Here is a 14,223-nt window from a genome sequence, read left to right as displayed (position 1 = left end):
CCAGCAGCCCCTTCGTGCTCCAACAGGGGAACAAAACTCAGATATGAAGAGGGAATTACTGGGGAGCAATTCATTCTGATGGTGGGGGAACTGTTTCCCTCCTGGACGTAGCTCAGGTCAGTTGTTTCCATGGAGCAGGTGCCTGGCAGGGGAAGGACCCAAAAGAGACCAGAGCAAGATAACTATGCCCCCTACCCCTCTCCCGGCTGGGCGGGGCAGGGAAAAAGGCAGCCCCTCACTGCTTTCCAAGCCCAGGCCCGCTGGAAAGGAATGCCATGTCTTCCTGTTTCCAATTAACTTCCCCCCCACCACCACCACCAGCGGCCCTCTGCATTCTTGAGACCAAGAGTCAAGACAGCCACAGGGGAGAGCTGGGAGTCCTGGCGGGAACTCCACTGGTGGCTGGGCCTAGGGCTAAAAGACAGCCCCCCAGAACCTGGGGAACCCCACCCCCACCCCCACCCAGAACCTTCCTACCAGGCTTCAGTGCTTGCCGCTGACCCCTTCCACAGCTCTTGGGGGTGGGAGGGAAGACCCCAGATCCCGAGGGAAGGCTGGGGAAGGCCCCAGAGGCCTCTGGGAAGGAAGTGGGGGGGCGGAGCCCAGGCCTGTCCCTCTAGGGCCTTACTCATGCTCCTCCACTCAAAAAAAAAAAAAAAAAAAAATCAGTTCCTATTTTCAGGAAACACTCAGGCTCGAGGGACCAACCTGGATGTTTCCCACAGCCCCTCTCCTCCTGCCCCAAAGGAATTATTATGCCTCAGGAAGGAAGATATTTACACATCAAGGACGGGACAGCCAGATAAGGGACCAGGGCTCTCTCCAAGCATGGTCTTCCCGAGCTCTGATGGCACATGGGGAACCCCTCTCCCACTCTCTTCCAGTCCCTGCACTCCTAGGTTGGGGTCCCCTCCCAGCCAAGGAACGCGCTTTCCCCGGGCTCAGTTTTCTCATCTGTAAAATGGTGAGATCATCCACGTTACCCTCTTCACTGGGCAAGGGGGGGGCCTCCCCAGCCCCTCTCCCTCAGCAACGTCCCCCCCATGTTTATTCAGCCCCAGTCTGTCCTGAAGGGGAAGAGTCCTGTTCAGAGAGCTGGCAGGGGGAATGTCACTGATTTTCAGATGGCCCTCACCGCTCCTCCTCCCCCCTCCACCCCCAGAGCCACAGAGACCTCCTCCAGGCCTTTTGCTACTGTCCCAACATCCCTCCCCATCCCCTACAGGCACGCCTATCCTGTCTGCTGAATGACAAAAATAACACGTTTGGATAATTCCTTCACCCACCTCAAGGTCATCTAAGGGAACTGTAATTATCATCACCTGCAGATGAAGAAACTGAGGACGAGGGACTCAAGGGACCTGCCTAAGGCTACACAGTAGGACAGGGGGTGTGCCACCAGCCACGGGGAGGATGGGAGAGAAGGTTCTCTGCCAGGGCACCACAGAAGGTGGCAGCACAAAGTGACCACAAAGGTCCCCAACAGCAGCTCGGCTTGCCTGCTGGTGGGGCTAAGTCCCAGCTCAGCAGGTGGAGGAAGAGAAGGATGACGGTGGGGCCAGTTCCCAGGCGTCCCCCCGGGCCCCGCACCCAGCCAGGCCTGTGGCACCCCTTTCCAACCCACACACCCCCAAGTCTCAGTTCTTCCCAGTAAGCGCTCTGCTCCTAGCCACGTGTGAAATGATTCTGCTCTCAGCCCGACTGCCAGGTGTCTTTACCCCTTCCCAAAAACCAGCAAGGAGCGGAGGTGAGGGGGGAGACACCGGGCGACCAGACACACACACACACACACACACACACACACACACACACACACACACACAGACAATAGTTCCTTCCAGGTTATTATTACATTTGAGACCCAAGTCAAGTGAAATCAACAGTACAAAGTCCCAAAGATGGGTACAGGAGAACTTAACAGTCTTGAGCTCAGTTGGAGAAACCGGAAATGGTTGCAAATTGGCACTGTGTGACCCTGGGCAAGTCACTGAACCTCTCTGAGCCTCCATTAGCCTATCTGCAAAATGGGAATAATCATTGCCCCTATTTCCTTCCGGGGCTGTGGCCAGTGTGTAGCAGAAGCCAATCCATAAGGCTCCCTGAGGTAGAGAGATGTTATTTCCGGCTTCTAGGAGTGGGGGATCTACAGGGGAGGGCACGGTAGGTAAGTCCCACCAGACATATTAGCACAAGGGAAGGGGATCATTCCTGAACTGTCCAACTCCCCCTGTTCTCACACCACCCCACAGGTCAGAGTTGTCCGAGCCCCTTATGCCCACCCCGGGTGAAAGTGCACAGAGAGAGCGAGAGAACTATGTCCCCGCCACAGGCGCCGGCAGAAAGGAGGTGCAAAGGAAACGCAAACACTCGGTCCATCCCCAGATGGTTATTATTCTATCCGAGGGCCGTGTGACAAAAGGGGCTGATTGTCCGGACTTGAGGCTGGGCTCGGACTGCAGCCCACAGCCTGGGAACACCAGAGGGCTGGGACCTGTCACCCCAGCCTCCCTGGGAGAGCTGACACGGCGGCCTCTGACCCCACCTCCCAGGAAGTTCAGCTGCTCAGAACCACAAAGCAAAACAAAGGGGCGCGGAGAGGAAGGAGCCACCGTACCTTCCGATCAACCGCTGGCCCCAGAGCCCCGAGCCCCAAGGCCGGAGCCAGAGCCCGAGCAGGAGACGCGGCGCGGCTGCTCGCCCGGCTCTCCGCTGGCCGCAGACTAAGGCCCGGGCAGCCCGTGGTCCCTTGTCTCCCCGCGGCTGCCCGTGACAGGAGCCGGGGAAGCAGCCGAGGGGCAGCCAGGGATAGGAAAACCAGATGGCTCCATCCCTCCTCCCTCCTCCTCCATCCCTCCCTCCGGGTGCCCGCGGGCCTGGCCGCCCTCCGCAGGGGCCCGGGGAGGCCGCGGGCCCGGCTCGTCCGGGCTCACCCCAGGGAAAGGGTTGCCTTTGTCTAAAGGTCACCACCCGAGCGCGGTGCCCGGGCTGGGCCTGGTGCCTCCCATTCCCAGGCCGAGGGGGTGGAGATGGGGGGCCGCCCCAAATCTCGGGAGGTGACAGGGGTAAGGCTCCCCTCCCTCCCCTCCCCCTCCCCGTAACGGCCCCCTCCGGGACCAGCCAGCTAGCGGGGGAGGGGGTCAACTCCCTTCCTCGCTGGGGGTTGGGGGACCAAGTCAACTCCTTTCATTGTTTAGGGGCGGTGGGGAGGGGGAGACCCAACGGCCTCCTTCCGTATCCATCCCTCCCCAGCCTGCCGGAGGCCCCGTTTCTTCGCGGCACCCCCGGCAGGGATTCGGGGAGGGGGCGCAGAGGACGGCGAGAGGGGGAGATGAAGGCTCGCCACCTCCGGCCGGGAGAGCACCAACCGCTGCCCCATTGCCCTCTTCTTCTCCGAAAGGCGGGGAGCAGGGTAAGGGGAGGGGGCCCCTGGGCCGGGGGAGGGGGGTCTCCCCGCCCCTCCCCCCGTGGAACGTTAGGTCTCGTTTTTCCGCCGCTCCATTGTATCCCCGGCAGCCGGCGGGAGGGCCGGGGAGGCACCGGGCGCCGGGTTTGGGCAGGGGAGCCCGGGGTGGGGGGGGTCCCCGCAGGATCGGGGCGGCGGTGATGGTGGGAGAGACGCGGGGGGTGGGGGGGCTGCTGGGGGTGGTGGGCGCCGAGCAGAAAAAGAGGCAGCGGGCGCTGCGCCCCGGTTGGGGGGCTGAGTGTGTGAGTGTCGGGGGGGTGGGTTCGGCCCCGGCTCCGGCTCCCCCCACACACACCCTCGCCGCCAACCCCCACTCCCCCCTCGCTTTTGCGCCCTGTCACAGCCCCGACTCGCAGGTAGAGAGAGTTAAGAGATTTAAAGAGAAATTGCTACATTGTGAGAAACTCACCCTGATGTTTGAGCAGCCGTCGGCGCGGGGTCTCCGAGACGGCCCCGCACGGGCTGCAAAGGGAGGACCCAGAAGGGGCCGACCGGCCGGGCCGGTCAGCGCACTGCCTGATCGCATGGCGGCCGCCCGGCAGCCTCCGCCAGGGCCCTGCCGCCGCCCCGCGCCGCGGCCCGGGCGCCCCGGACCCGCGCGCGCTCCGGGGAGGACCCCTCGGGTTTGGAAAAAAAAAAAAATAATTAAATGCAAAAGAAAAAAAAAAAAAAACCTTGCAGGTTTTGTGTCCGCCCCCCCCTTCCTCCTCCTCCTCCTCCTCCTCCCTCCGCCCTCGCCGGGGGACGGGCTTGGGGGAGGCCCCGCCCCGCGCTCCGCACACCAGCCCCGGCTCCGGACGCCGAGCGGCGGGCCCGGGAGCGAATGGGAGGCCGAGGACGCCCCGGGGGGGTGCCTTCCGCGCCAGCGCCGCCCCCTCCCCAGCCCCAGTCTCGGGGGTTTGGGGTCGCGCCTTCCGAGGCTCTGGTAGAGTCGGCCGACTGCGGCGCACGGCGCTCCGGGTTGGGGGAAATGGCTGAAGGGATTCGCGCTCCCAGACCCCGGGCGCCGAGCCCGCTGGGGAAAGGGGTGCCGTACGCCCGGGGCGCGCGCCGGACTCGAGGGACAGTCGCCGGGCGGGAGGACGCGCCCAGGGCGGGTGCCGAAGTTTCGAAAAGGTAGCGGGAGTAGAGGATAAAGAGGGGGCGCCTCGCCGTTGGAACCGCGAAGGAGCCGGGAAGCGAAGAGGGTGGAAGGCGGCGGGCAAGGGGGGTGTTTGAGGTGACCGGCCGGGACCCCGGGCATGGCTTGATCATTCACCTCAATCGGTCTTTGCTGACCTGCGACGGCCCCGGGGTGGGGGGCGCCAGGAACGCGGGGTCCAACTTCAGAGCTTCCTCGAGGCCTCCCGGCCCGCGCCGATAGGATTCTCAGAAGCCCCAAGACGTCTCGGTGGTGTTGGGTCCGTTTCCACACCACCAGCCCGTGAGCGCCTTGCGGGCGGGACACTTAGATTCCCGCGTTCGTTCAGGGAATGCTCGGTGGGCGCCTACTATGTGTCCTGTGCGGTGCTGGGGGCCCAGCGGGGACCCAGATGGCGCGGACCGGCCTGCCCTTAAGGGGTGCACAGGCCTGGGAGACCTCTCTATAGGTCTTTTAGTACCTTCGGTCTCTTCAGTGCCCTAAAAAGCTCCGTGCACACAGAAGCTGCTTAATAAATGTGTGTTGAATGAATGAATGATGGAGAACTGTGTTTTAAGTTTTAGTATTTATCCTAGTATCTTGGTGGTACCCTTCATATTTTTTAAGATATCACAGAGGTTAAGGGCCCTGACTCAAACCGGTGAAGCCCGCGGTTCCGGTTCTGCGTTTGCCGCGTCCTTGCTGTGTGACCTTGGGCGAGTGACTTAACGTCTCTGTACCTCCATTACCTCATCTCAATCATAGGCCTCACTTCACAAGGTCGTTAGGACCAGATACACCCTTGTGGAGATCTGCACTTGGTAGGAAGTGCCAGATCAGTGCAGACCATCTGTGATTATTATGTAGAAAGTAAACTTAATCAGCTTTGGGTTACCGCAAACAGGAGACCGTGGTGCATAATCCATAATAATAATAAGTTACGAAATAATCCGTAACTTATATTGGGATCATACTGGAAGTATGAGACTCTTTGGAGAAGGGCCATATACACTTGGACTTGTGCAGCTTGCCCTTCTATTCTCTGCGATTGAGCTCTAGGGCCAAGCACAATGTTTTCAGACCTCAGTAGCGCCCACTAGGAAGAGACCTAGCCATCTAGAAACCTTGAATCCCAGTTTACAGCGTAGAGAAGTAAATTGGCTTTGAGAGGGGAAGTATTTCGGGCCAGTGTCACACAACCAGGAAGTAGGACCTGATTTGAGCCGGATGGACCTTGGGTCTGTCAAAGCTGCCAGCCCCCACTGGGAGAGCTCAGCACTTGAAGACTGGTTAAAAGTTAGTAGACTGCAAAAAAAGACCTAACTTCACTTACCCCCCTGCATTGCACGGCAGGGGGACACTGGTATCTGCACACTCCCCCCCCCCCCCCAAGAACACTGCCTGGTTCTCCATGCTCAAGAAAGGTCTTTGGAACAAAGAGAGAATACCCAACCTCCCACAGACACACCTGACCTCTTTGGAAGACAGTCTTGAGACCATGCCACTTGGAATGGGCCTGGCTAGATGTGAAGGAAGCCAAGAAAAAGTCAACCCCAAACCTAGCCACGGCTGGCCAAGCCCTGGGGGGATCAAATGTCCAAGGCCAGTGTAGGGGTCATTATCGGCCCAAACGAGAAGTGACCTGCTGTCTTTTGGGGATGGTACCCATCATCCCTTTGAGAATCCCACACAAGTCAGGAGTTCCAGGTTAAGGGCTAAGTTGGTGGTGAGACCCAGATAGTTTCAGCTCCTTGTGGGGGCCAAGCCAGGACACCCTGGTGTTTGTTCCGTCACCAACTGGCTCTGAGTCATCAGATGAACTTGGGGTGAGTCACTTTTCTTCCAGCTCCTCCACTTTATCCTCAGTCCAATGGGAGTGTATAGTCAGACACCGAGACCCCCCCCACCCCAGCATTTTATCATGAAAATTTTCACACGTGGGAAAGTGGTGAACACCTAATTATCCGCCACTGAGATTGGACTGTCAGTGTGTCACTCCGCTGACTTTATCACACATCTGCATCTGTCCTTCCATCACATCCGTCTTATTGGTCCATGTGTTACAGACATGTGTTACCTCCCCCTTAACTCCGTTAACCAGGTAATGCTAACTCCCCACTCTGATCAATGCTCTGATGAGCGGAGTAACCCTCTGAGCCACGTGCTGGCTCTCTTTTAAACCTCAATTCTATCCTCTATTTTTGTGAAGGAGAAACAGATTCAGAGAGGGTAAGACACCAGATCAAGGTCACAGAGCTCGGGATTCAAACCCAGCTCTGTGTCCCCTGGGTCCGAACTTTGTATGAGGATCACAGAGAGGCTGAAACGAAACAAGGATCCCGAAGGTCATGGGGACAAAGCAGTGTACAGATGTGAAAGATGAGGACCAGACCTATCCTCAACCAGCAAATAGGCTACATCTCTGTGTTCTGCTGCCCCTCCCCACCCCTCTCCTCCCCTCTCCCCACCTCAGGGTCCTTGCCTCCCAGGTTGGGACTTAATCCCATATGGGTCACAGTATCTCCTCTTTCCTAACATAAGGCTGGGCAGGTGACAGACACCTCATAAACGTTTGCTGAATGAATAAGGGGGTCCAAACAAGTTTTCTGTAAGGAAAACAGCCTCTGTAGGCCCTTGTGTTCCTCTCAACAATAAGCAAAGCCCTAGACATTGGACCTGAGCTTATTAAAACGCCACAGCCCCAACACAAACTTGGATTTCTGCCCTTCATCTCAACACTTAATGGGACTGTTTTCATTATAACCGAGCAGCTGAAAAGGAACAGCAGGAAACCCACTATTGGCATGGAAGGGTCCGGTACATTGGAGGACTAAGCCGCCCTAACCCAGGGTCTTTTTCCACTTCAAGCCCACTGGCGGCAAGTCCTCTTTGCGTTCCCAATCCTCCAGCCAGGACAGCTCTCCCCGCCCCGCAACGCCCTCTTGCCCAATTATCACAGCATCTTCTGTCTCATCCAGTCCCACTGCTAGTCCTTCCTCGCCCCACCCTCAGCTCTGCCAACCGGATCGCAATCCCCTTTACCTCTGAGGCCTGCCCCTCCTACCAGACCTGCAGTCCAGCTCCCACCTTGCAGGACCCTCACCAACGTCTGGCCTGATGGCCATCTCCCTACAGAGAAGGGGTGGGTTTTCTTGGGTTTGTCCCTCTGAAAGTCAAAACCCGGGCCCGTTGCGGCCCGTTGCGGCCCCTCCCTCGCACCGGCCGCTGCAAAGTTGAAAACTTCGCCAACCCAAGTTCTGTTTATTGATCTGGGAGGTTGCTGGTGTTAATGGGTATTATTGGTTCTCGTTTCACCCTTACACTTAACGATTCGTGCACTTTTCTGTATGTATGGAACGCTTCAGTAACAAGAGGGAACAAAAGAAGAAGCCTTGCCCGATTCTAAAACACCCTGCGGTCCCTTCAGGTTTCGTTTCAATGGGGCTTGAGGAGAGAAAGTTTCCATCAAGGACCTCTCCAAGGACCCGGGTTTTAGCCGCGAGGCGAGGAAAGAAGGGGGAATCAGAGGGCACTAACTCCCACCTCTGCCCTCTGACCGCGCCCTTTAAATATGGCTCGTACAGGGGGAGTGCGCTGCCCCAGCTCCGGGGCCTACTGGTCCGCTCGGAAGGCAGTCGCCGAGAGCGAGAACGAAATCAGGCAGCTGCGAGCCCAACCCGGACTCGGGTCCTCAGCGCGGCAAGTGCGGGGGGCGGGGTCTGATCTCCCATTGGCCCACGCCTGGGGCGGGGCCACCTCTCTGTCCCACCCCCAACCATTACCGGGTTCATTGGGCCTCGCGCCGGCTCGGGGAATTATTCATCGAGGGGCGGGGCCTGGGTTTGTTTACACGCTGCCATTGGCTGGATTTGAATCGGCCCGACTGCGGGCCGGCCGCGGGGCGGGGCTTCGGAGGGCCGGGGCCCGCGCCTGACAGCTAGGACATGCGCTGAACGCGCCGCGGGTGCAGTGGGGTTCGGGCTGTGGGGGTACCCTGGGCAGATGCGGGTAGTGGCGGTGGGCAAGTTGGGCTTCCGCTCATTTCTCGACAAATGCTAATCAAGGATCGGATTGGGGAGCATGGTTTTTGTTTTTATAAAAACGCCTGAGAGGTGGGAAAAAAACACAGAACAACACACGAACCAGGAAACAACCTAACTGTCCATGGATGGGGGACTCGTTAAATAAACTGTGGCCTGACCCATAATGGGATACGAAGTAACCCTAAAATGAGGAAGTCATACCCGAATCGACACAGCACAAGCTATGTATCCGGTCAAGAAAAAAAAAAAAGCCAAAGAGGGGAGCAGAGTGTATAATGATTCAAAAGTGGGGGCGTGGGTGAAGAGAAATACAGGCTTTTGCTTCTCAAAGGCACAGAATATCTTTGAAAGCGAAAACAAACTGGTAACAGCATTTGTCCCTGGAGAGGAAGACAGGATGGGGGAGGGTAGATCTTTCTGTACTTTTGCACAAAAGTTCGAACCTTGTATCATCCATTCAAAGAAATACATACACTGTCAACAAAAATACTGAGTTCTGAGAACTCTCCCTTTGCACCCTCCCACCTTGCCCCTACTGCCCCTGGAGAAACTCTTGACTTGGCTATAGAGGCTATGGGCCCCAGACCTGCACCCCCTGTACCCTCACAGTGGCCTTGGGGGTTGGGGAGGGCCTGGCTGGGAATGAATGTCTTCAATAAGTCCTGAACCACGGCATAGCCAGACCCAACGAAGAGAGTGCCTTTGTTGCTTTAAGCAATTTAGTAATCACCCCCGGGGATTTAACATCCTAAGGGGCTGCCTTAGCTGTGCTTGGGGGACCATGAGGAGAAACAAACCTAACCAAGCCCTTCTAGGAAAGAAGCATAAGACAAATCTAGGAGAGGCCCTTTAAGAAGGGTAGTCAACCTCACTGATAAACCCCTTCTGAGGTTGTAGGGATCCACAGACTGAATGGATAGAGGGGAGCCCTGTCCCTGGTTTTGACTTGCATGAAAACTCCCGTGTTCTGGGAGATCTGGAGAAGAGGATGAGAACAGCTTCCGGCAGCTAATGAGTTTGGGACCATTACAGTTCTTACTTGCGAAGATTTCCTCTGTATAAATTTCGATGATCCAGGGTTTGTGAAACATTTAGTTTGCCATGAAAGTCGCCCAAGCCTAGAGTGAAAATTTGCCCATCTACAAGATGTAGTTATGGCCAGTCCTGGTGTTTAAAGTCAGTGAATGCCCGATCAAGTCTTAGCAGATCGGACAGTCTAATATCATCCCTGGTGTACACACATGGAAACTGAGTCACAGAGAGGTTACAAAATTGCCAAGATCAGGCTGCATGGGGACTTGAACCCAGGCAGCCCTGCTCCAAACCTCATACTTTTAACTGCTTTATTACACTTGCCCCTTAAAACTGTTCTGTCCTCATGGAGGTGAACTGTTTTGCATCTATCTTCTGTAGTAGAGAGTTTTTTTGTTTTTGTTTTTAAAGCTTTGTTAATTTATTAGAGAGAGAGCATGGGGTGGGGGCGGGGGGAGGGACAGAGCATCATCACCATCACAGGGGCTCGATCCCACCAGGACCATGAAATCATGACCTGAGCCAAAATCAAGAGTCGGATGCTTAACCTAATGATCCACCCAGGCGCTCCTGTTTTGTTTTTAATAAAAGAATTCCAGGCGGTTCTTTCTAAAATTCTACACTAGGGCAAAATTTTTTTAAGTGCCGTTCACAGAGAAAATGTTTTGCCCTTGGCCCTTTTACCCACTAAACATTTATCTATTGCTTACTATGTGCCAGGCACACTTCTGTGCCTTTCATACACATCAGCTCACTGAATCATTGCAATAGCCCAGAAGTCAAAAGTGTTACCACTCTCCTTTCATGGATGGAGAAACTGACATACAGAGAAGTGAAATAAACTGGCCCACGTCCCCACATCTCCCTGCAGAAAAGAGAAAAAGAAGAGCAAGGAGAATGGGCAGGACATGGCTGGAGAAAGAGGAAGGTGTCCAAAGTTGCTAAGAGAGAGGAAAAAGTGGGGGCTGACAGGTCGTGATGTCAGGGATCCTGGCATTGAAGCCCACATTGGGCTCCATGCTCAGTGGGGAGTCTGCTTGGAGATTCTCTCCCTCTGCCCCTCACCCCCTCAAATCAATAAATAAATCTTAAAAAAGAGAAAAAGAATGGGAGCTGAGATAAACCTTTGGATTGGCAAACGTGAAGAAAATGGCTTTTAGGGGAGGTGGGATGGGGCGGGGGACGGGAGCTGTGGGTAGTTTGCAAAAGGTGCCCAAAGTCAGCAGTCACCAGGGAGATGCAAATCAAAACCACAGTAAGACACTCTTCCACTCTCAGTAGGATGGCCATGATGAGAAAAGGGGACAAGAACAAGTGTTAGCAAGGATGCGGTAAAATCAGAACTGCCATACACTTCTCGTCGGTAAAATGGTCTAGCCAAGAGTTTGGTGTTTTCCTCTGTAACCGGCACATAGAATCACCATAGACCCACTTCCAGTTATACACCCCCGAATAATTGAAACCACATGTTCAAACAATAATTTGGACAAGACTGTTCATAATGGCACTACTCACAATAGCCAAAAGGTGAAAACCCATGCATCCATCAGTAGATAAATGAATAAACAAAATGTGGTGAACCCATGCAATAGAGTAGTATATGGCCCCAAAAAGGAACCAAGTGCTGACACCCGATATAATGTGGATGCACGGACGATGAAAGTATCAGGCTGGGCTCCTGGATGGCTCAGTCGATTAAGTTTCTGCCTCCAGCTCGGGTCATGATCTTGGAGTCTGGGGATCGAGCCCCGCGTCCAGCTCCCTGCTCAGCAGGAAGCCTGCTTCTCCCTCTCCCACTCCCCCTACTGGTGTCCCCTCTGTCGCTGGGTCTCTCTCTGTCAAATAAACAAATAAAATCTTCAAAAAAAATTAAAAGGTTAAAAATTGTAAAATGCAGGGCGCCTGGGTGGCTCAGTGGGTTAAGCCGCTGCCTTCGGCTCAGGTCATGATCCCAGGTCCTGGGTTCGAGCCCCACATCGGGCTTTCTGCTCAGCAGGGAGCCTGCTTCCTCCTCTCTCTCTGCCTGCCTCTCTGCTTACTTGTGATTTCTCTCTGTCAAATAAATAAATAAAATCTAAAAAAAAAAATTGTAAAATGCAGCTCAGAAGGAAAGCAGTGGTGTTGAGCACAGACGGCTTTAAAAGTAATTCACGTGGCGGTGTATTCAAGGAGAGGAGCCAGAAATAGCTGGAGAGGGGCCAGGTGGAGGGAAAGAAGGGGGACATCGGGGGAGGTGGAAGGGAAGTGGGGTCCAGTCAGTGCACCTGCTCTGGAGGGATTAGAGAGAGCCCAGGGCAGACCTCATAAAGCTCTCCCAGGTCTATGGAGGATACAGACCCATCCCCAGTGTCGTCAGGGCTGGCATGGGGGACGAAGGGGGATCTGGGAGCCCGGAGCAGCTGCCTGCCCCAGCCTGGGGTTCAGAAAGTCTTCCTGCCAGAGGAGAATTGATAAAGAAGACTTTGATAGGAAAACATAGTGAGGGGAGGAGTGTTGATTTTCTGGGCCCAGAGTGGAGAGAGAGCCCAGAGTTCCTAAAGCACAGATGAGATTTGACATTCCCGATGGAAACGGTGCTAGGGCTCCCTAGTGCCCTTGGCAGAAGGGCTCCACACCCTGAGGCAACTCAGCACTGTTCTTTCAACACAGGTTCCCTGAGCCCCTGCTCTGTGCCCCACCCTGTGCAGGCGATGCTGGGAACACCGGTGATGGTGACAGGCCCAGCCCTGCCCGACCCCCAGCAGGGGAGGGGTGGGAAGGGGGGAACAGACATAAAGCAAACTATTCCCCAAGTGATAGCTATTAATTAGCCTGGTGGCTGCTGTGGAAGGTCAGGCAGAGTTAAGCCGGCCCCTGGGGACTTCTCAACTTCTGGGATTCCCAAAGGACTATTTCACAATTTGTGCAGAATACCGCATTTACTGTTTATATTTTTAATTTGTTCTTTCAACCAGCTTGGTTTTTTTTCTTCCTCAAATGGGTTCCCATGGGGCTACCTTAGGCTCATCCTAAGCACCAATAGTCATGAAATCGCAGGTGTGTTGGACTGGTTCCTTCCTCCCCCCCATGGCCCCGCCTCCAGGGCATGCATTAAAATAAACGCATGATCATGAAAATAAGTCACCTGGAAATGATCTCAAATGCTACTTTGGGAGCCCAGGACCTGATCTCCAGGGATTAAGGGTGACCTTCCTGCAGGAAGTCAGTTGTAAGCTAAAACTCCAAGGTGATAGAGTTTGTCCAACAAGTGTGGAAGGGAAGAGCAGGTACAAAGGTCCAGAGGCAGCACTGGCAGGGTTAGAAGTCAGGTCAGGCTGCTGGAGTGTTGGAAGCTTAGCTGAGCGAGGCCAAAGGCCTCTGTGTAGGTATACCATGGATTTGCGGTCTGATCCCAAAGACGATACACAGTCATTGAAAGGCTTGCTGTCAGCATCGTTACTTTTAGTCACTATGCAATTCACATACCATCAAACTCAGTCGTTTTAAGTGTACAATTCACTTTTTTTGTGAATTCACATTCACAATTTAAGTGTACAATTCAGTGGTTTTCCTTACATTCCCGAGGCTGGCCAACCATCCCCCTTCCCTAGTTCCAGAACATTTTCCATCACCCAACAAGAAACCCTATACCCAGCAGCAGTCACTCCCCATTTCCCTTCCCCACCAACCTTAGGCAACAACCAATCTGCTTTCTGTCTCTAGGGATCTATCTGTCATGGACATTACACTTAAATAGAATCAATCATACAAAGGGGGCCTCGTGTGGCTGGCTTCTGTTACTTAGCATAATGTTTTCCAAGTTCACCCATGTAGCCGGGATCAGTAGGTCATTCCTTTTTATGGCTAAGTAATATTCTGCTGACTTGGTACACCACATCTGGTTCCCCCAATCAGGTAATGGTCATTGGGGCTGTTTCCACTTTTGGGGTATTGGGAATAACGCTGCTTGAAACATCTATGTACAAGTTTTTGTGACAACACAGGTTTTCACTTCTCTTGGGTATCTACCAAGGAGCGGAATGAATGTTTTTGTTCTTGTTTTTGTTTTTATTTATTTACTTATGTGTTTTTCTTATGGGTTTACTTATGGGTTTTTCGTTTAGATGTTATTTATTTATCTGAGAGAGAGACAGAGAGACCACGAGCAGGGGAGAGGAGCAGAGGGACAAGCTGACCCTCCACTGAGTGCAGAGCCGGACATGGGGCTCAATCCCAGGACCTGAGATCATAACCTGAGCCGAAGGCAGACGCTTAACGGACTGAGCCACTCAGGCGCCCCCTGTGTGGTTTTGTTTTGTTTTTTTAAAATAGACTCTGCACTGTGCTCAGAGTTTGAACTCTTGCCCCTGAGATCAAGGCCTGAGCTTAGATCAAGAGTCCCGCACTTAACCGGCTGAGCCACCCAGGCGCCCCCTGTTGTCTTATTTTTCACCTGAAATAAGATCGAACTATAGAAAACTAGCAGGAAGGGTAAAAACTCTTCCCTCCATTCATTAGTCAATCACATTTTGCCACATTTGCTTTACGTCACGCCTTTCCAAACATTTGAGGTGACTGTGCACCCT

General features: G+C 54.4%; 1 protein-coding gene across 5 annotated transcripts in view; it reads right to left on the bottom strand.

Annotated features, from left to right (window-relative positions):
- Positions 1 to 4,846, bottom strand: part of BICRA (BRD4 interacting chromatin remodeling complex associated protein) — a 75,785-nt gene extending 70,939 nt beyond the window's left edge. For 2 of the 5 annotated variants that reach the window (XM_047710424.1, XM_047710423.1), the window contains exon 1: positions 3,873 to 4,088. The gene's annotated coding sequence lies outside the window, so the exon portion shown is untranslated. Of the gene's footprint in view, positions 1 to 3,872; positions 4,089 to 4,721 lie in introns of those variants that run through there. The other 3 variants (XM_047710420.1, XM_047710425.1, XM_047710422.1) reach the window with 2 other exon arrangements.
- Between the last annotated feature and the right edge of the window lie 9,377 nt (positions 4,847 to 14,223).

This window comes from Lutra lutra, chromosome 17, assembly GCF_902655055.1.
Source record: "Lutra lutra chromosome 17, mLutLut1.2, whole genome shotgun sequence".
NCBI classification, from domain to species: domain Eukaryota; kingdom Metazoa; phylum Chordata; class Mammalia; order Carnivora; family Mustelidae; genus Lutra; species Lutra lutra.
This window is presented reverse-complemented; position numbering and strand designations above follow the sequence as displayed.